Source organism: Chiloscyllium plagiosum, unplaced genomic scaffold (assembly GCF_037043375.1).
Source record: "Chiloscyllium plagiosum isolate Xiang-an unplaced genomic scaffold, Cpla_swu_hap1 HiC_scaffold_14, whole genome shotgun sequence".
In the NCBI taxonomy this organism is placed as follows: domain Eukaryota; kingdom Metazoa; phylum Chordata; class Chondrichthyes; order Orectolobiformes; family Hemiscylliidae; genus Chiloscyllium; species Chiloscyllium plagiosum.
The window spans coordinates 83,510,880-83,532,772 of record NW_028270152.1 but is presented as its reverse complement, the minus strand read 5'-3'; the positions used below and the strand labels follow the sequence as shown (position 1 = coordinate 83,532,772).

The 21,893-nt window shown below is 44.8% G+C and overlaps 1 long non-coding RNA gene across 1 annotated transcript in view; it reads right to left on the bottom strand.

Moving 5' to 3' along the window:
• Positions 1-21,893, bottom strand: part of LOC148148002 (uncharacterized) — a 56,736-nt gene that overhangs the window by 22,508 nt on the left and 12,335 nt on the right. The window contains exons 3-4 of the long non-coding RNA XR_015759280.1: positions 19,645-19,778; positions 645-777 (exon numbers count right to left, since the gene is read on the bottom strand). This is a non-coding gene — a long non-coding RNA (uncharacterized LOC148148002). The remainder of the gene's footprint in view (positions 1-644; positions 778-19,644; positions 19,779-21,893) is intronic.

Genomic DNA, 21,893 nt, shown 5'->3' with positions numbered 1-21,893 from the left:
AAGAGCTAAGGGCCGAACGCAGGCAAATGAGACTCATTCATTATAGGAAACATGGAGAGCATTGAGGAGTTGTATCACAGGTTCTGTTTCCGTGCTGTATCACTCTGTATCCAGTTAAAGAGGATTACAGTACCGAAATAAAGCATGCTGTAGACACTGAAGCAATTTACAGCGATAGGGATGGTAGTCTGGAATGCAGTACATTTCAAATATGTGGAGGACAGTCGGGAAGGGAAGTAGTTACAGGGACAGGAACTATTAAAGGAGTTAAAAATTACTGAAGACGCTGGTGCACAAGCCATGCCATAGGCACAGTGTTGCAGAGTAGTGAGTCTTAGCACAGTGATGGAGGGAGAACACAGAACAGAAAGATCCCAGGCAGCATTCCCAAACTCTCGTCGGAGGCCTGCTTTCCCCTCTGTTGTCCTGATGCTCACTAAGACAGCACAGGCCTGGATTGATAACTATGAACTCCCCATTCTGTTTCAGTGCAACGTAAATTAAAGTAGAGGTGGTGATTGAGTCTGTGGTGTGTCTGTATTGTACTGTGCTCCCCCTCCAGTACTGTATCTATATCATGTCCTGTTAGCGATGTTTGGAGCCCTCTCATTGCTCTCTGCTCTGTGCACTCTGAGTGATCTTACCTCACTGCAGGATTTATTGAAGACTCCACATCTCCCTGCCCTTTGTCTCTCTGGCTGACCAACCATCTTCAATGAGGTGTTGGACGAGACCCCAGAAATTGGGATGTCTATTGAGTCAGGAACTTTCTAAATACTACAGGAGACAGAGAAATAGACATAATAGAAAATTAGACTGATGCAGTGAGGGTTACACATGGAGAATGGAAATGAGCCCCACAGATATCTGGAAAATCCCAAACTCCTTCCCTGGCCTGTGTTGTTGCGTCTCTCTGGAGTGGAGAATTCTGTTGGCTCAGGATCTGGAGTAACTTGAAGAGCGGGAGACGCTGACAGAGGTAGCAATTAGACCCACACAGTGAGGGATATCACATGGAGAGAGACTGAGTGATATCACCAGAGTGCTGCAAGACTTCAGGATCACACAGTCATGTTGGAAGAATGGGTTTAGCCTCATATTGCTCTCGTATCAGTACTCAGGGATGAGCAACCAGTGAGCAAAACGAAGTGATGGGGAGGTCTTGCTTAAACGATGCAAGGTACAAGTCAGACCACACCGAGATGATAATGAACAGTATGCGTGCCCTAAGGAAAGACATTCTTGTATTGGAGGCAGGCCAGGGAAGGTTCACTCGGCTGATTCTGGAGATGGCGGGATATTCCAATGAGAAGAGGTGGAGTAGATTGCCCTTGAACCTATTGGGTTTTGAAGAATGGGAGAGAAATTGAATGAAACATCCAGGATTCTGAGGGGCTTTGACAGGTTCGATGTCGTTAAGTTAGAAAATCGAACAGAACAGCAGAGTAATAGGCCCTTCGGCCCACCATGGCTGTGCTGACCATGATGCTATTCTAAACTAATCCAATCTGCCTGCACATGGGCGATATCCCTCTATTCTCTGCCTGTTGATGTTTCTGTCAAAATGCCCTTCAAATGTTTGCTCTCGTTGCTACCTCTCCCGCCTCCTGAGCAGCTTCTACCCTCTTGGTAAAGACAACTGGCCTCATTCATCTCATTTAAAACTTCTCACTCTCACCTTAAACAGATGCGCCCTAGTATTTGACATTTCTACATAGGAAGGAGGATTCCAACTATCCACACTATTCACGCCTCTCCTAATGCTGTATACCAGTATCTGGTCACCCCTCAGTCTCCGATACTCACGCAAAACAATCCAACTGCATCCAACCTCCTTACAGTAAATACATTCACATCCAGGCCATATTCTTCCAACCCTCTGTTGCAACCTCCCCAAAACCTCCACATCCTTCCTGTAGCGTGGCGATGAGAACGACACGCAACCTTCCAAACATGGCCAAATGAAGTCTCATTCAGTCACAACATGACATGCAAACATCTGTACTCAATACTGTGCCCAATAAAGGTAAGCATACCATCCACCCCCTCTCCCACCACATCCTGTTGGGTTGTTATTTTTAGGGAGCTATGGATTTGCTTCCAATGTCTCTCTGTTTATCAATGTTTCCAACTAGTCAATTAGTGCACTTCTCTCTTCCATTTGACTTCATAAATGCATCACTTCACACTTGTCCCAATGAAATTCAATTTGCCACATCTCTGCCCAACGTTCCAGCTGATCGATACACTGTTGCAACCTTGAACACTCTTCCTCACTATCCACAATTCCCCTAACTATCCCTAATCATTACATGCCTTTCCAAATGTCGTCTGCAAAATTACCACTCAAACTGCTGACCTTTCCATCTGAATCACAGATATAAATTCCACACAGACATCGCAGCACTGATCCTTGTGAAACACCATTGCCCACAGACGTCCAATCAGAAAGTGACCACTCCACATGCCTCTGTCTACTCTCACCAAGAAAATATTGTATCCAACTTACCAACGAGCATGGATTGTGATTTGATCTTCCAGATCCCCCTTGCTAGTTGGAAGCTGTCCATGCAAAATGACTCTATATTTTGATTCCCAGATTAAATTGGCTGTCTCACGAAAGCACTGACTGTGTCCTTTCTTCACAACAAAACGGGACCTTGTTTGGTTTTTTGCTGATCCTGCCTAATTCCCTACAACCCCTCAATAATCACATTGCTGTCATGATCATTCTGCAGCCACACCTCCACAATAACAGTTCGATCATATCGGTTCCCTTCAGTTAATGCTGTCATTCCTTCTGCCTTGTTGCAAATGCATGGAGTGTGTCACCGAGAGAGGGCCTTTGAGGGATGGATAGAGGTCACAGAGTGGGAGAGATGTTTGGGGACGCGACAATGTTGCAGGGTTAAACATAGTTACAGTTGCTACAGAATGTTCACAGGAGAAAACCTTTAGAGAGATAAAGCGTCTTTGATTAGACTTCAGAGAGAGGGACGTGTGTAGGGTTGTGGATCGTTACATGGACTATGTTGATCAGGGTGTAGAAACATTCGCATGATTCCAGAACGTCGTACATTTAACAACAGTTGTGGGATCTGGAGAATATCACAGCGATAGGGAGGATGGTATGGACTGGAGAATATTACAGGGAAAGGGAGGCTGGTATGGGCTGGAGAATGTTGCAACCACATGGACGATGATATACACTGGGGAATGTTGCAGGGAGAGGGAGGAAGTTGTCGAATGGATAAAGGTAGAAGGAGAGATGATTTTATGTTCTGGAAGGAGTGTCAGACAGAGTGAGTGGTGTGCATGCTGCAAGATACGACAGGGATAGGGAAGCTTGTAGAGACTGGAGGAGAGAGTCATGGAGAGACCAGGTTCACTTATGAACATAGGATGTGTTACAGTGAGCAGAGCCTTTTGCAGATATAAACAAGGATACAATGGCCACAAATCAGTCACACCTATACATAGATATATAGGAACTGAAGGAATTGAAGAGATTACATAGATTGGGAGTGTTGTATGCAGTGGAGGAGATTAACCTGATAGGGATGGCTTTAGAGACAACAACGTTAGGAAATAATGGTGAGAGCAGGTTTCAACAATTTGGAGGATATAGACCAGAAGTAGCTTTGACAGATAGTGATGGCTGTCAGGTCTGGTGGGGGCTGCACAGTAAAGTGAATTGTAATGGCTGGAAACATTTACACAGATGGGGAGAGTATTAGTGATCGGCAGAATTCACAAAAAACGGGTCTGCAGGACACGACAGAAATCTGAAGAGTTGTATCAACTTGATCGTGTACACAGGCAGGAAAGCTTGTGGGGGTTGGAGCAGCTCAACATGATAGGGAGGGGCATGGAGACTGGAGAGGTTGCAGAAAGATTACTATGTTTAATGCTTTAGAACTCTACATAAGTCTGTCCTGGTTCCTTCTTTATGTTTCGAACCGCTGTCGATACGCTAAGACCATAAAACCCAGGAGTGGAAGTAAGGCCATTCGGCCCATCGAGTCCACTCCGAATTCAATCATGGCTGATGGGCATTTCAACTCCACTTGCCCGCATTCTCCCCGTAGCCCTTAATTCCTTGTGACATCAAGAATTTATCAATTTCTGCCTTGAGGACATTTAGCGTCCCAGCCTCCACTGCACTCTGCGGCAATGAATTCCCCAGGCCCACCACTCTCTGGCTGAAGAAATATCTCCGCGTTTCTGTTCTGAATTTACCTCCTCTAATTCTAAGGCTGTGTCCACGGGTCCTAGTCTCCTCGACTAACGGAAACAATTTCCTAGCGTCCACCCTTTCCAAGCCATGTATTATCTTGTAAGTTTCTATTCGATCTCCCCTTAATCTTCTAAACAATCCCAGGATCCTCAGCCGTTGCTCATATGTTAGACCACCATTCCAGAGATCATCCGTGTGAATCTCCTCTGGACACGCTCCAGTGCCAGTATGTCCTTCCTGAGGTGTGGGGACCAAAACTGGACACAGTACTCCAAATGGGACCTAAGCAGAGCTTTATAAGTAGCACATCGGTGCTTTTATATTCCAACCCTCTTGAGATAAATGACAACATTGCATTCGCTTTCTTAATCACGGACTCAACCTACATGTTTACCTTTGGAGAATCCTCGACTAGCACTCCCAGATCCCTTTGTACTTTGGCTTTATGAATTTTCTTACCGTTTAGAAAGTAGTCCATGCTTGTATTCTTTTTTCCAAAGTGCAAGACCTCGTATTTGCTCACATTGAATTCCATCAGCCATTTCCTGGACCACTCTCCCAAACTGTCTAGATCCTTCTGCAGCCTCTCCACTTCATCAGTACTACCTGCCTGTCCACCTAACTTTGTATCATCGGCAAATTTTGCTACAATGTCCATAATCTCTTTATCCAGATCATTAATATATAATGTGAACAACTGTGGCCCCAACACTGGCTGCCATTCCGAAAAAGAACTTTTTATCCCAACTCTCTGCCTTCTGTCAGACAGCCAATCCTCAATCCACACCAGTGGCTCACCTCGAACACCATAGGCCCTCACCTTACTCAACAGCCTCCCGTGTGGCACCTTATCAAAGGCCTTTTGGAAGTCTAGATAGACCACATCCACTGGGTTTCCGTGGTCTAACCTACTTGTCACCTCTTCAAAGAACTCCAACAGGTTTGTCAGGCACGACCTCCCCTTACTAAATCCATGTTGACTTGTTCTAATCAGACCTTGCTCTTCCAAGAATTTAAAAACCTCATTCTTAATGATGGATTCTAGAATTTTACCAACAACCGAGGTTAGGCTAATTGGCCTATAATTTTCCATCTTTTGTCTTGATCCTTTCTTGAACAACGGGGTTACAACAGCGATCTTCCAATCACCTGGGACTTTCCCTGACTCCAGTGACTTTTGAAAGATCTCAACCAACGCCTCCGCTATTTCCTCAGCCACTTCCCTCAGAACTCTAGGATGGAGCCCATCGGGGCCAGGAGATTTATCAATTTTAAGACCTTTTAGCTTTTCTAGCACTTTCTCTTTTGTAATGGCACTAATAGTACTTCTGGTACTAATCCACAAGCACTTAAAATAGCCTTTTTGACATGCGCATAATCTCCTGACCACTCATGAAACAGCACTGCAAATACCTCACTGGCTCTGCCTAACAGTTTAGACTGAACTAGCTTTACCCACAAGACCTCAGGCCACTCCATCTGTCTCTCCAATTTTTCAAATGAAGTACAGAGCTCCTTGAAAGTAGAGTCACAGGTAGATAGGATAGCAAAGAAGGCACTTGGTATGCATTCCTTTATTATTCAGAGTATTGAGCACAGAAGTTGGGAGGTCATGTTGCGGCTGTACAGGACATTGGTTAGGCCAACTTTGGAATACCGTGTGTAATTCTGGTCTCCTTCCTATCGGAAGGATGTTATGAAACTTGAAAGGGTTCAGAAAAGATTTACAAGGATGTTGCCAGGGTTGGAGGATTTGAGCTATAGGGAGAGGCTGAACAGGCTGGGGCTGTTTTCCCTGGATTTTCAGAGGCTGAGGGGTGACGTTATAGAGGTTTACAAAATTATGAGGGGCATGGATAGGATAAATAAGCAAAGTCTTTTCACTGAATTTGGGGAGTCCAGAACTAGAAGGCATAGGTTTAGGGTGAGAGGGGAAAGATATAAAAGAGACCTAAGGGGCAACATTTTCATACAGAGGGTGGTACATGTTTGGATGAGCTGCCAGAGGAAGTGGTGGAGACTAGCACAATTCAACATTTAAAAGGCATCTGGAAGGGTACATGAATAGGAAGTGTTTGGAGGGATATGGGTCGCGTGCTGGTTGGTGCGACTGGACTGGCATGGACGTGTTGAACCGAAGGGTTTGTTTCCATGCTGTACACCTCTATGATTCTCTGACGCTAATTGCCGAAGTTTCAAATCACTGCAGGCAGTCAGACACCGAGATAGAATTGTAAGGTCTTTTGGAGGTCCCACAGTTCGGGAGGATTGCATGGACTTGATGATCTTGTACATGGAAGTAGGGTTGTCAGGACTGAAGCTGGGAACAGAGATAGAGAGAAGTGCAGGGGATTAGAGAGATATGGAGGCTAGTGGTCTCTGGTGGAAGTTCCAGGTAGAGGGATGCTTTTTGGAACTGTTGGACCTTGAAGAGATAGGTAGATTTGGAGGGGCTGGAGGGGTTTACAGAGGCATGGAGAAATGTAGTGACTGGAGCATACGGAGGTGGTGAGGGCTGGAGGAGATGGAATAAGTTGGATGGACTGTAGAAACTTGGAGGGGTTCACGCAGACAAGGAGGATTGTCGCAGAGTGAGGAGTTTAAAGAGGTTGGGAGGGTGGAGCATTCTCAGTAATGATTGGTTTGGAGCACTGTCCAGACTGGGGGAGGTTTCAGAATGATGAAGGGGTCGAGCAAAAGGAAGTGGTCGTAAAAATTATAGGAACATATACCTGTCACTTCGGTGCTGTGCCACTGCGGGTCATCAGGAGTGTACATTAAAATGTACAGATCCTCAGGGGAATGGACAGGGTGGATGCTGAAAGGATGCCCACTTCTCCTTATGGGAGAGAGACAAACAAGCCGACTCTGTTTGACAAAGGTGGAGAAGGGGGAGTTGTCTTTTTCTTCCAATGGCCCAAATCTCCTTCAGGTTTGTTCCCACACAGCTCAAAGGAATGCAGTGCGATAACAAAGAGCAAGGTCTTTTTGGAACTGCAGGAGATACAAGACCAAGGCCAGGTTGGAGGGACTGGAGGCAGTGAGAGAGAAGGGAGATGTTCAACAGCTGGAAGGGTTTCCAGGGAGTGGAAACTGTCAGGACTGGGAAACATGACACGCTCACTCATGACGATATGGCACAAGGTCAAACACAGCAGGAGGATCCCAAGCTCCATACCTGTCATTTATTTATGGAGTTGCTCTCACCCAGTCTGTGCCAAGCCCCACAGAGTCAAGATTAGAGTGGTGCTGGAAAAGCACAGCAGGTCAGGCAGCATCTGAGGAGCGGAAAAATTGACATTGGGCAAAACGTCGATTTTCACGCTCTTCAGATGCTGCCTGACCTGCTGTGCTTTTCCAGCACCACTTAATCGAGACTATGATCTCCAGCATCTGCAATTCTCAATTTTGCAACATACAAACAGCATGAGGTTTCCCAGCTGTTGGTGCTCAGGGCCCAGTGCACTCACCCCTGAACCTGTCAGTGAGGCATTTACACAGTTATACATTCTCCAGAAACACTGTGTCCTAGCCGACATAAATGGTAAATTGACACTCAACTAAGCAAAGATTATCTGCACTCAGATTCCCTGGTGATACAACCCTCTGAGTGATTGTCTGCAGAGAACTACAGAATCCACGATTCCCCATTGCATGGGTCAGGGTCAATGACAAAAGTTTCATTCTTTTAAAAATCACAACTCCTCAATTCCTGCATTTCACATAACTGCCATTTAAAAATATTAAAATAAAGAACATTCTAAATGAAGGCTTTGATTAAGTGAGCTGTGGTCAGTCATGTAGATCTGGAGGTTACCACAATGTACAGACAGTGCTTTCTATCAGGTCAGTGTCAGGCACACAGACAGAATGAGCAAATAGATTCACATCTGAATTCACATCTCCCATCCTGGCAATCTGAAGCTGTGCTCACCCGTTCTGGTAAAGATCTCTAGAAAAAGGACATCAGAGCCAGAAGACTGGAGGTTGGCTATCGTGTTGCTACTATTTTAGAAAAGGCAGTAAAGAAAAGCCGGGAAACTATAGGCTGTTGAGCCTGACATCGGTGGGCAAGTTGCTGGAGGGAATCGTAAGGGACAGGATGTACATGTATTTGAAAAGGCAAGGACTGATTAGGGACAGTCAACATTGCTTTGTGAGTGGGAAATCATGTCTCACAAACTTGATTGAGATTTTTGAAGAAGTAACATAGAGGATTGATGAGGGCAGAGCGGTGGATGTGATCTATATGGACTTCAGTCAGGCGTTCAACAAGGTTCCCCATGGGAGACTGGTTAGCAAGGTTAGATCTCATGGAATATAGGGAGAACTAGCCAATTAGTACAAAACTGGCTCAAAGGTAGAAGACAGAGGTGGTGGTGGAGGGTTGGTTTTCAAACTGGAGGCCTGTGAACAGTGGATGCCACAAGGATCAGTGCTGGGTCCAATACTTTGTATTGTTTACATGAATGATTTGGATGTGAGCATGAGAGGGAGAGTTTGTAAGTGTCCAGTTGGCAATAAAATTGGAGGTGTAGTCATCAGCGAAAAAGGTTACTTCCGATTACAACAGGATCTGGACCAGATGAGCCAATGGCCTGAGAAGTAGCAGATGGAGATTAATTCAGATAAATGCGAGGTGCTGTATTTTGCAAAAGCAAATCTTTGCAGGACTTATACACGTAATGGTAAGGTCTGACAAAGTGTTGCTGAATATAGTAAAAATTGGAGTCCAGGTTCATAGCTCCTTGAAAGCAGAGTCACAGGTAGGTAGGATAGTGAAGAATGCTTTTGGTATGCTTTCTTTTATTGGTCAGAGTATTGAGTACAGGAGTTGGGAGGTCATGTTGTGGCTGTACAGGACATTGGTTAGGTCACTTTTGGAATATTGTGTGCAATTTTGGTGACCTTCCTATCGGAAGGATGTTGTGAAACTTGAAAAGGTTCAGAATATATTTACAAGGATGTTGCCAGGATTGGAGGGGTTGAGCTAGAAGGAGAGGCTGAAAACGCTGGGGCTGTTTTTCCCTGGAGTGTCAGAGGCTGAGGGGTGACCTTATTGTGGTTTATACAATCATGAGGGGCATGGAGAGGGTAAAGAGACAAAGTCTTTGTCCTTTGGTGTGGTAGTCCAGAACTGGAGGGCATAGGTTTATGTTTAGAGGGGAAAGATATAAAAAAGACATAAGGAGCATTTTTCCCCCGCAGAGGGTGCTACGTGTATGGAATGAGCTGTCAGAGGAGTGGTGGAGGCTGAAACAAAGGCATCTGATGGGTATATGAATAGGAAGGGTTTGCAAGAATATGGGCCAGGTGCTGTTGGTGGGACTAGATTGGGTTGGCATATCTGGTCAGCATGGACGGGTTGGACCGAAGGGTCTGTTTCCATGCTGTACATCTCTATGATTCGAAGAGGGGCTGAATGGTCCAATCAAAAATGATCTGTGGTTCAAATCATAACATCCTTCAGTTTCTGTAATCCATTCTTGGTTCCATCTTGCAGGCTCTATGAATCCCGCTCCCTCTACCCTCCTACAGGACCCACGTCCCTTCCCATGTTTGCACCATCCTCCAGGTTCTGCACCCCTTCCTACCTCTGTGACATGGCCCGGACTCGACAACTCTTCCTTCCTCTGCAGTGTTCCCCAGAAGGGCATTTACAGAGTTAGGGAGGGATATTGGGACTGGAGGATTTTGCAGGTATTAGGAATATAGGGACTTGAGGAGGTTTCACAGTTTATGAGTGTTGCAGGGACTGGAGGAAGTTACAAAGATAGGGATGGTTTCACATTGGAGGATTCTGAAGGAAAAAAAAAGTTTACATGGTTAAAGGCAGGATACTTAGCAGTGTGCACGAACAGAGGGTTCTTGTGTCCCTGAAGTTACCACCCCAAGTTGAGAGGGTATTAAGAAGGCATATGGTGCGTTGGCTTTCATTAGCGGGGGATTGAGTTTAAGAGATCCAGGATTTTGCTGCAGATCTATAGAGCCCCAATTACACCACACTTGGAACACTGTGAACAGTTCTGTTCACCTCATTATAGGAAGGATGTAGAAGCTTTAAAGACAGTGCAGAGGATACTTAGCAAGATGCTGTCTGCACTGGAGGGCATGCCAATTGAAGTTAGGTTGTGGAAGCTAGGGTTTTTCTGATCGTAGTGAAGAAGGAAGAATGGTGACATGATAGATGTGTACACGGTAATGAGAGGCACCGATCGCGTGGATAATCAGAGACAACTTCCCATGGCAAAATGGCTAGCACAAGGGGATTATTTTTAAGGTAATTGGCGGAAGATTTAGCTTAGATATTAGAGGTACGTTATTTACACAGGGTGTGGTGGGTGCGTGGAATGGACTGCCAGCCATGGTAGTTGATTCAGACACATTATAGACATCTCAGCAACTCTTCCATAGGCACAGCGATTATAGCAAAATATAAGGTATGTAGGTTAGTTTAGTCTTAAGAGTAGGATAAAAGGTCAGCACGATATCGAGGGCTTAAGGGCTTGTACTGGGCTGTCCGATTCTATGTTCTAAATAGGGTTATGAAGGCAGGAAGAGGTTTCGGAAAGCTGAAGAGGATGGGGTCTGAATGAAGAGACACAAAGAGGAGGCGTTGCTGAGGTTGTAAGAGGTAACAGAGACAGAGGGTTGTGGGGACTGGAGGTGGTTTCACAGGGAGGGAGGAGCATCGAGTCACAAGAGGTTACAGAAATGTGGAAAGCTGTAGGGCCGACAGGGGTTTCATGGAGCTAGGGACGTTGGGAGGGATGGATCAGTTTGGTAAGGATGTTGGTAGATTGGGGTGTTTTACACAGACAGGAATGTTTCGGGTGAATGGAGCTGAGTACAGAGATAAAGTGGGTTGTACTGATTGGAAAAACAAACAGACATATGGAGGGTAGTCGTGACTGAAGATGTTTATAGATACAGGAAGGTTGAGGTTCTGCAGGTTATTTAGATATGGAGGGTGTGGAATCATACAGATTTTCCATGTGATAAAGACAGCAATTTTGGTTGGAGACAGTTTCACAGATTAGGGAGCATTAGTAACCTCCTCCAGTTTGGTCAAAGTGGGAAGGGTTGTAGGGAAGGGTGATGTTTACACATGTAAGAGCTGGAGAATATTATGGGAATGAGTAGATGGATGGAGACACTGGAGGAGCTTACATTGACAGGGTGGGTGCTGGCAATGAAAATATATCACAGATAGAGGGTCTTGTAGGAACTGGATTGGAAGAGTCACAGGCATTGGAATGACTTCTGCAAATTGGGAGTATTACAGGGACTGAGAGGATTGTAGGGTCTCCACAGATTGAGCATGTCTTTAAGAATAGAAGAGTTTATGTAGATACGGAAATCTTAAATCCAATGCATGCAGACTTCATTTCAAGAGCAGAGCCTTATTATCCCACATCAGCCAACGATCCCTAACCCTGCCAGCGTTTCCCTTTATCCCAATGGGACATTCGGGTCCTGGATTCTTGAGATCACACTTTGAAAAGTCTCTCATTTGCCAGTTGTTCCTTTTCCTTCAAACAGACCCACCCGATCGATTAGAATCATAATATGGAGGTGCCCGTGTCGGACTGGGGGTGGACAAAGTTAAAAATCACCCGACACTCAGTTCCAGTCCAACCGGTTTATTTGAAAGCACTAGCTTTCAGAGCACTGCTTCTTCATCAGGTGGTTGTGGAGCACAATCCTAAGGTACAGGATGGCAGTGTCATGGAATATAATATTAAACAAATTTAGTTTAAGCCTTTCATCTTTACAGTGATGACCAGCGCTTCCAAAGCGAGTTGGATTATAACTGGGCGTTGTGCAATTTAAATTCACGGCATTGACGCTAGCCAGATCCTGCAGAATGGCCCCAAACCTGGCCCTGTTTCAGTTTTCCTCTTCAATCTGTGGACCTGCTGATCTTTTTCCATAAGTATATTAAAACGAAGACAGTTATGGGCACTGGACCCAAAGTGCTCTCTGAATGACACTTCACTCACTTGCCCGACCACGTTTTCTGAGGGGAGGTCCAGTGTTGCACCTGCCTGAGTAGAGTAGGGCCCTCTGCATATTGATTTAGGAACATTCCTTGGACACATTTGAAAAATTGCCCTCCGTCCAGGTCTTCTTATACTCTAGGTGGCCCAGTCAGTACAGGGAATATTAAAATCTCCAGCCTGCACTCCTCTATTATTCCTATAGTTATCTGCAATCTCTCTACACATCTGCTCCTCTGGTATCTGTTGGGTCTACAACAGTCTACAATACAGTCCCAACAAAGTGACCACCCCCTTCTTCTTTCTAACTTCTAACCATGTGGAATTTTAAATGAATATATGTTTTAAAAATTGGAATTAACAATCCATAAATAAGTATTGATAAAAATCCAAACACTTGACCTTCAGAGAAAGACAACAGTTCACTCTCATGTGGTCTGCACGACATACCCACAGCAAAGTGTTTGTCTCTCAATTACCCTGTGAAATGGGCGAGCCAGCTGCTTAGCTCAAGGGCAGCAAGGGATGGTCAATAAAGGCTAGTCAGCCAGAGACACCCACATCCCATACCTGATTTTTAAAAAAATCCATTCAGATTGGTCCCAGCACAGTTCCAGTGGAACAATGTCTGGCCAATCAAGTTGGTAGATTTATGGACAGGGCTTTAAACTGACAGAGAGGATGCAGGGACAGGCTTCAGGTGAAAGGAGCTTTCCAAATCCAGAGAGAAAACGTGAAGCATCAGAGCAGCATGGGGAATGTGACCGAAGACAACAGAAAGGAACAGGATGGGACAAAGTTTAACTAAAACTGTAGATCAGCAAATCCATTTGTGACAGGAAATTGTGGGAACGAGTAAATTATGATTTTTTAATTAATGGACAAAGTCTCTGCAACAAGGTAGATGGATTTGTGACACAGAGATAAAAGACATTTAGACACCAGAGAGATGTGGTTACAGGGCGAACAAAAGGTGCAACATAAATATTTAATGGTTCACAACCTTGTGCAAACTCAGGCAAAATGGGCAACGCTAACAATAATGGGTAAGAAAGGCATTACAAAGAAAGCATTTGGCATCAGATCATGGAGTAGAGTCAGTCTGAATGTAAATTCTGGCTAGTACTTGCCAAGGACACAAGCAACAGAACAGTTTTAGATCACCGAACAGCATTTCATGGCTCGTCACTGCAATAAATAGGAATTCATTGGAATTTTTAATAAAGGCATGGTGAACATTTAGTGAAACGTCAATATTCACAAAGTCTGGGACAATCACACTGACAACAGTGATATTGGAAGAGGAGTTCAGAATTCTTTTTTCAGTGTTTCTTAGAATAACACATTGTGCAACTGGCGAGGGACATAACTGTCTCAGAGCGACTGTTGTGTGATAAAACATAATGAATGAGTAATGTCACCTGGAGAGATCCTCTGGGAAATTGTGATAAAGTTCAGTTTAAAGAACTATAAAGTTTTAAAGTGAAACACAGAAAGGACAAGCTACAACTAGAAACAAAAATAGCCAATTACATGAGTTGGAGAGGAGAACTGACTAAGGTAAACAGGCTGAACAGACTGAAATATATGCCTGGAAATGAACAGTGGTAAACATTTGAAGGAGCTGTGTAAAATACTCAACAAAAGGACATTCCACTGAAACAGACAAAAACTCAGCAAGAAATCCCCACTCAGGACAAAATGGATCATATTAGATTATGAGGCTGAGAAGATCACCACAAAGTACTTCACATCCTGAAGTAAGAGAGAGTTTTAGAGTAAATTTTAAAGGGATTGCAATGGGTCTGCTAGCAGGAGGAGGGCAATGGGAAGGGGAATCGTTGTCAAGGTTTATTGACACGATACGAACATGGAGACGTGAAGGTGCTGGAGGTAGTGAGAGTGTTACAGAGAAGGGTCAGGGTCTGAACGGTGTTACAAAGCCAGTATGAATTGCTGCAGTTGGAGGGGTTTGCAGAGGTAGGGAGGGACATATGTATTTTTATTGATTCATTCATGGGATGTGAGTGTCACTGCCTAGACCAGCATTCTTTGACCCCATGCTAATTACCCAGAGATTGCTGGGGCCCTGGTGGATATATTTAATACTTTGGTGGCCACAGGTGAAATGCTGAATGACTGGAGGATCGCTAATGTGGTTCCTTTGTTCAAGAAGGGCAGCAGGGATAGGCCAGGTAATTACAGAGCAGATAATCTGACAGCAGGGGGAGGGAAATTATTGGAAACAATTGTGAGGATGAATAGACACTTAAAGGTAAGGATCAACTCAGTTTAGCCATCACGGATTTGGCAGAGGAAGATACTGTCTGAGGAATTCAGTTCAGTTTTTTTTTAAATGGTGCTTAAGTATATTGATGAGGGCTGTGCAGATGATGTGGTTTACATGGACTTGACTAAGTCCTTAAACAAGATCCAACATGGAAGGCTGGTCCAAAGACTGCATGACAAGGCAAGTTGGCAAATTGGATGCAAAATTGGTGGATAGAATACTTTCACCAGTGGGTGTACCACAGAGATCTGTGCAGGAACCATTGAACATTATTAATTCGGATGTGAAAGCAGAAGGTATCATTAGTCGGTTTGCAGATGACATGAAAGGTGAGGGTGTTATTCACAGTGAGGAGGATGGTCTCCGTCTGCAGTCCGATGTCGATTGGATGATAATCTAAGCAAAGTTTAGGTCTGATCGAAGTGAGGTAACACTCTGTGGGAGGTACGATAAGCGAAGTACAGACATAATGAATGGTAGGTCCTTGCGGAGTACTGAGGAATACAGGGACCTTGGTGGACAAGTCCATAGATCCCTGAAGGTGTCAGCACAGGGAGACAGGGTGGGAAAGGCACCTCAACTGGGAGCGGGAGAGGGACCCATATCCTGGTGGGGTGAATTGCTAGAGCTGCTTGAGAGGATATAACCTGGTCTGACAGGGTGTTAGACCTTAAATAAACATAAGGCCAGAAAGAAGATTGTGGCTGGTACATGAGTTAAAGACAGCAATTTCAGCAGACAAGGCAGGCAAGAACATAGCAGGGAATGGAGGAAAACTGATTATTAAACTGCATTTATTTCAATGCAAGGGGCCTGACAGCTAAGGAAGATGAACTCAGGATATGGATTGGAACATGGGACTGGGATATGATAGTTATAACAGAAACACAGCTGAGGGAGGGGCAGGACTGGCAGCTCATTGTTTCAAGGTAGAGATGCTACAAGAAGGGGAGGCAAGAGAGGACGTGTGGTGGTGGGTTTTGATTGCATGAATCATCGCAGCAGTACTTAGAGAGGATATTCCTGTGGGATCGCCCAGTGAAGCTACGTTAGTGGAACTGAGAAATAAGAATGGGTCATCATTTTGATACGATCGGATTGCTGACCCCGAATAATCTGTGGCAGACTGAGGAACAAATATGTCGGGACATCTTAAATATCAACTATAATAATAAGGCTGTTATGGTACGGATTTTGAACTTTCCAAACCTAGACTGGGACAGCCAGTGTTCAGGGTTTGTAAGGGAGAAAATTGGTAATTTTATTCCGGAAAACTCCCAATCAATATGTAAATAGCCTGAAAAGAGAAAGGGGCAAAACCTGACCTCCACTTGGGAATCAAGGTAGGGAAAGGGACTGAGGTGTGAGAGGGAAAGCATTTTGCCAAAGTGACCACAGTTCTAGTAGTTTGAAAACAGCTTTGGAAAAGGACAGGCCTGGTCCACAAGTGCAAGTTATAAAATGGGGCCTGACCAATCTTGATCGTAATAGCCAGGAACTTTCAAAATGTGATTGGGGAAGTGAATTATTTACAGGGAAAGGGAAGTCTGGCAAGTGAGAATATTTTAAAAGTGAGATAAACTGATCGATCAGCGCCAGCATGTTCCTGTTTGTGTGCAGCTCAATGCTGACAGCATTCGGAAACACTGGCTGTCTACTGAGGGTCTGGTCAAGGAAAAGGGGGCACATGTCAGGTATAGCCAGCTGGATCAAGGGAATCCCTGAGGATATACAGGGGCTGTAGGAATACACTGAGTAGAAAACAGGAATGGAGAAAGGCTAAATGAAATAGCCTCAGCAGAGAAGGAAAGGGGAATCCAAAAGTGATTGTATCGGTATATTAAGAGTGCATAAGTAACTCAGGACAAAATAGGGTCCATTAAAGATCAATGAGGCCATCGATCTGTGGAACTGCAGGATATTTGCTAAGATCCCAAACATTTTTTTCATTCCAGAACTTACTGTGGAGAAAGACTGGGGAACTCAGGGAACAAGAGTAATACATTAGACCACAATTGGAGTACTCTGCAATTCCAGTCTCTCTGCTATAGGAAGGATGTTGTGAAACTTAAAAGGGCTCAGAAAAGATTAACAAGATATTGCCTGGGTTGTTGCTGAATAAGCTGGGGTTACTGTCACTGGAGAATCGGAGACTGAGGGATGACCTTTCAGAAGTTTATATAAACATGAGGGGTATGGATAGGGTAAGCATTCAAGGCCTTTTCCCAGAAGTTGGGGAGTCCAAATCTAGAGGGCATAAGTTTAAGGTTAGAGGTGAATGGTTTACAGAGGGACTGAAAGGACAGCTTCTTCACACACATGGTGATGTGTGTATGGAATGAGCTGAGAGAGAAAGTAATGGAGACTGATACAATTACAACATTTAAAAGGTGTCTGGATGGGCATCTGAATAGTAATGGTGTAGACGTATATGGGCCAAATGCTGGAAAAGGAAATGGATTTATTTAGATTTTCTGGGAAGCCTGGACGAGTTGAGGACCGAAGGGTCTGTTTCTATGCTGTATATCTCTATGACTTGAAAAGAGTGCATGTTATAGAAGAGGTGGTGGTGGAGGTTTTAAAACACAAAGCTATGGCAAGTCCCAGAACCTGATTAGGTGTATCACAGGACACTGTGGGATGTTAGGGAAGAAATTGTGAAGCCCCTAGCAAAGGTATGTGTACTACTGACAGCCATGTGTGATGAGCTGGCAGGCTGGAGGGTGGCATCATGGACAGTGAAGGATGTTTTCTGAGATTACAAAGGGATCTTGATGAAGTGAGTGAATGGGCTGAAAAACTCGAGATGGAATTCAATCTGAATAAATACGAGGTAATGCATTTTGTAAAAAAAACAAGGGTAGAGCTTATACAATTAATGTTAAGGCTTCGGTTAGTGTTTTAGAGCAGAGGGACCTCTGGGTTCAGCTACATAATTCTTGAAGCTTGCAATCACAGAATGGATAAGACAGTGCTTGGCATGCCTGACTATTGCTCAGTCCATTGAGTGGAGGATTTGGGACGTCATGTTGAGATTGCACAGACATTTGTGAGGAGAAAGTGAGGTCTGCAGATGCTGGAGATCAGAGCTGAATATGTGTTGCTGGAACAGCGCAGCAGGTCAGGCAGCATCCAGGGAACAAGAGAATCAACGTTTCGGGCATAAGCCCTTCTTCAGGAATGAGGGAAGAGACATTTGTGAGGCCTGTTCTGCAATACTCTGTCCATTTCTGGTCGCCCAGTTAACATGGAGGATATTATTAAGCTGCAGGGCGTTCAGAAGAGATTTACCAGGATATTGCTGGGTATGGAAAGCTTGAGTTCTGAAAAATGGCTGGATCGGCTGAGTCTTTTTTCACTGGAGCCTGGAGGTTGAGACATGATGCTATAAAGATTTATGAAAAAAAATGAGATATATAGGTCGATTTCATGGCAGTTGCCTTTTCCCCAGGATGGGGGAGTCTCAAGAGGCGGGGTCACATTTTTAAGGTTAGAGGAGAGAGATGTTCAAAAAAAAGATATGGGGCAATTTATTACACAGAGGGTGGTTTGAGTGTGGAATGAACTTCCTGAGAAAGGGGCTGATGTGGGTACAATTACAACATTTAAAAGATATTTGGATAAACAGGTGAATAGGGAAGGGTTAGAGTGATTTGGGCCATCTTCAGACAGCTGGGAAGAGTTTAGTTTTAGATTATGGTGAATATCAACTGAAGGGTCAGTTTCCATGCTGCATGGCTCTATGACAAGAATATGGTTTTATTCCATTATTGAAGAAAGGATCAGGGCTGGGTCCACGGATGTGCATCATCTACAGAAACGATTTGGTTCAAAATATAGGAGTGATTGTGCGAATGTTTGTTGATGATCAAATGAATGGTGTCGTGGGCAGTAAATACGGTTATCAAAGAGGATCATGACCAACTGGGCCAGTGGACCAAGGAATGAAAGATGGAGTTTAATTCAGCAGTTGGATTTTGTTAAGACAAACCATGGAGGACGAATACAGTTAATGGAAGGGCTCTGGGCAGTATTGTCCAACAGAGAGAGACAGAGAGAGTGAGCAAGAGGTGCAGTTACATTGTTCCTTGGAAGTGGCATACCAGGTGGACAGGGTGGGGAAAGCGGCATTTGGCACATTTGCCAACATTGGCCAGCACTTTGTTACATACATTAGGTATATTTGTAACATTGTCCTAAATATTTCCCTTGGGCAGAGGAGGCCACGGGGTGACCTTATAAAGTTTTACAAAACCATGCGGGGCCTAAGAATGGTGAATATCCAAGGGTAGGTGAGTCCAAAACTAGAGGGTATAAACGGGAGATGAGAGAGCAAGGATTTAAAGAGGGAGCTGAGGGGGAACATTATACACAGGGGATTGTGCACAGACAGAACGGACTGCCAGGGCGACATGGGAGAAACAAGAACAATTACAGCATGGAAAAGACATTTGGGCAGATACATTGAGAGGGGAAGGTTTGAAGAGATAAGGGCCAAATGCAGGGAAATGAGACTCGTTCAGTTTAGGTAACATGGGCAGCATTGAGGAGTTGGTCCACAGGTTCTGTTTCCGTGCTGTATCACTCTGTATCCAGTTAAAGAGGATTACAGTACCGAAATAAGGCATGTTGTAGACACTGCAGCAAGTTACAGCGATAGGGATGGCAATCTGGATTGCAGTACATCTCAAATATTTAGAGGGACTAATCGGGAATGGAGCAGGTTACAGGGACAACTACTGTTGTAGGAGTTAAACATGACTGAAGACACTGGTGCACAAGCCATGCCACAGTTACTAAGACAAGTGAGTCTTAGTACAGTGTTGGAGGGAGAACGCAGAACAGAAAGATCCCAGGCAGCATTCCCAACCTCTTGTCGGAGGCCTGCTTTAACCTCTGTTGTCCTGATGCTCACTAAGACAGCGCAGGCCTGGATTGATAACTCTGAACTCTCGATGCTGTCTCACTGCAACATAGGTTAAGGTAGATGTGGTGATTGAGTCTGGGGTGTGCCTATACTGTGCTCCCCTCCAGCACTGTATCTATATCATGTCTTGTTAGCCGATGCTTGGAACCCGCTCATTGCTCTCTGCTCTGTGCACTCTGAGTGATCTTACCTCACTGCAGGATTTATTGAAGGCTTCAGATCTCCCTGCCCTTTGTCTCTCTGGCTGACCAATCATCTTCATGGGGTGATGGATGAGACATCCGGCAGTTGGGGAGTCTATTAGGTCAGGAACTTCCTGAGTATCTGCAGGAGACAGAGAGATAGACGGAATGGGAAATTAGACTGATGCAGTGAGGGTTACACAAGGAGAATGGAAATGAGCCCCACAGATATCTGGAAAATCCCAAACTCCATCCCTGGCCTGTGCTGTTGCGTCTGTCTGGAGTAGAGAATTCTGTTGGCTCAGGATCTGGAGCAGCTGCAAGAGCGAGAGACACTGACAGAGGCAGCAATTAGACCCACACAGTGAGGGATACCACATGGAGAGAGACTGAGTGATATCACTGGAGTGCTGGAAGACTTCAGGATCACACAATAATGTTGGAATCGAACCTGGGACCCTGGTGCTGTGAGGCAGGAGTGCTAATCACTGAGCCACCGTGCCGCCCACTTGTCCTTTCGACAAAGAGATCCAATCATCCTCACGTGTTCTGCACGACATACCGACAGCAAAGTGTTTGCATCTCAGTTGCCCTCTGAAATGGCCAAGCAAGCTACTCAGCTCAAGGGTAGCTAGGGCTGGGCAATAAAGGCTGGTCAGCCAGAGACACCCACATCCCCCACCTGATTTATAAACAAATCCAATAGGATGATCCCACTGGAACCGTGCTGGGACCAGTGTCATGGCCAATCATGTCAGTAGGTTTAAGGACAGGGCTTTAAACTGACAAAGAGGATGCAGGAACAGGGTCCAGGTGAAAGGAACTTTCCAAATCCAAAGAGAAAAGGTGAAGCATTGGAACAGTATGGGGATGTGACTGAAGGCAATCAGAAAGGAACAGGATGGGACAGCGATTAACTAAAACTGTACATCAGTGAACAGGTTTGTGACAGGAAATTGTGGGAAAGAGTAAATCATGTTTTTTTTTGAATGGACGAAATCTTATCAATAAGGCAGATGGATTTGTGACACTGAGATAAAAGCGGTTTAGACACCAGAGAGATATGGTTACAGGGTGAACAAAAGGTGGACATAAATATTCAATGGATCACAACCTTGCGGAAACTCAGGCAAAATGGGTAACACGAACAATAATGGATAAGAAAGGGATTACAGAGAAAGCATTTGGTCTCAGGTTATGAAGTAGAGTCAGTCTGAATGTAAATTCTAGCTACTACTTGCCGAGGACACAAGCAGCAGAACAGTTTTAGCCACCGAACAGCATTTCATAGAACATAGAACATAGAAGAATACAGCGCAGTACAGGCCCTTCGGCCCTCGATGTTGCGCCGATCCAAGCCCACCTAACCTACACTAGCCCACTATCCTCCATATGCCTATCCAATGCCCGCTTAAATGCCCATAATGAGGGAGAGTCCACCACTGCTACTGGCAGGGAGAACCTACCCCTAACATCTGTCCTATACCTACCCCCCCTCAATTTAAAGCTATGCCCCCTTGTAATAGCTGACTCCATACATGGAAAAAAGATTCTCACTGTCGACCCTATCTAAACCCCTAATCATCTTATACACCTCTATCAAGTCACCCCTAAACCTTCTTTTCTCCAATGAAAACAACCCCAAGTGCCTCAGCCTTTCCTCATACGATCTTTCTACCATACCAAGCAACATCCTGGTAAACCTCCTCTGCACCCGTTCCAGTGCCTCCACATCCTTCCTATAGTATGGCGACCAAAACTGCACACAATACTCCAGATGGTAGTGTGGAGAGTCTTATACAACTGCAACATGACCTCAGTACTCCAGAACTCAATTCCTCTACCAATAAAAGCCAGTACGCCATATGCCTTCTTCACCGCACTATTTACCTGGGTGGCAACTTTCAAAGATTTGTGTACATGGACACCAAGATCCCTCTGCTCATCCACACTACCAAGTATCCGACCGTTAGCCCAGTACCCCATCTTTTTATTACTCTTACCAAAGTGAATCACCTCACACTTTGCTACATTGAACTCCATTTGCCACCTTTCTGCCCAGTTCTGCAGCTTATCTATATCCCGCTGTAACCTGCCACATCCTTCCTCACTGTCAACAACTCCTCCGACTTTCGTATCATCCGCAAACTTGCTCACCCAACCTTCTAACCCCTCCTCCAGGTCATTTATAAAAATGACAAACAGCAATGGTCCCAAAACAGATCCTTGCGGAACACCGCTAGTGACAGCACTCCAA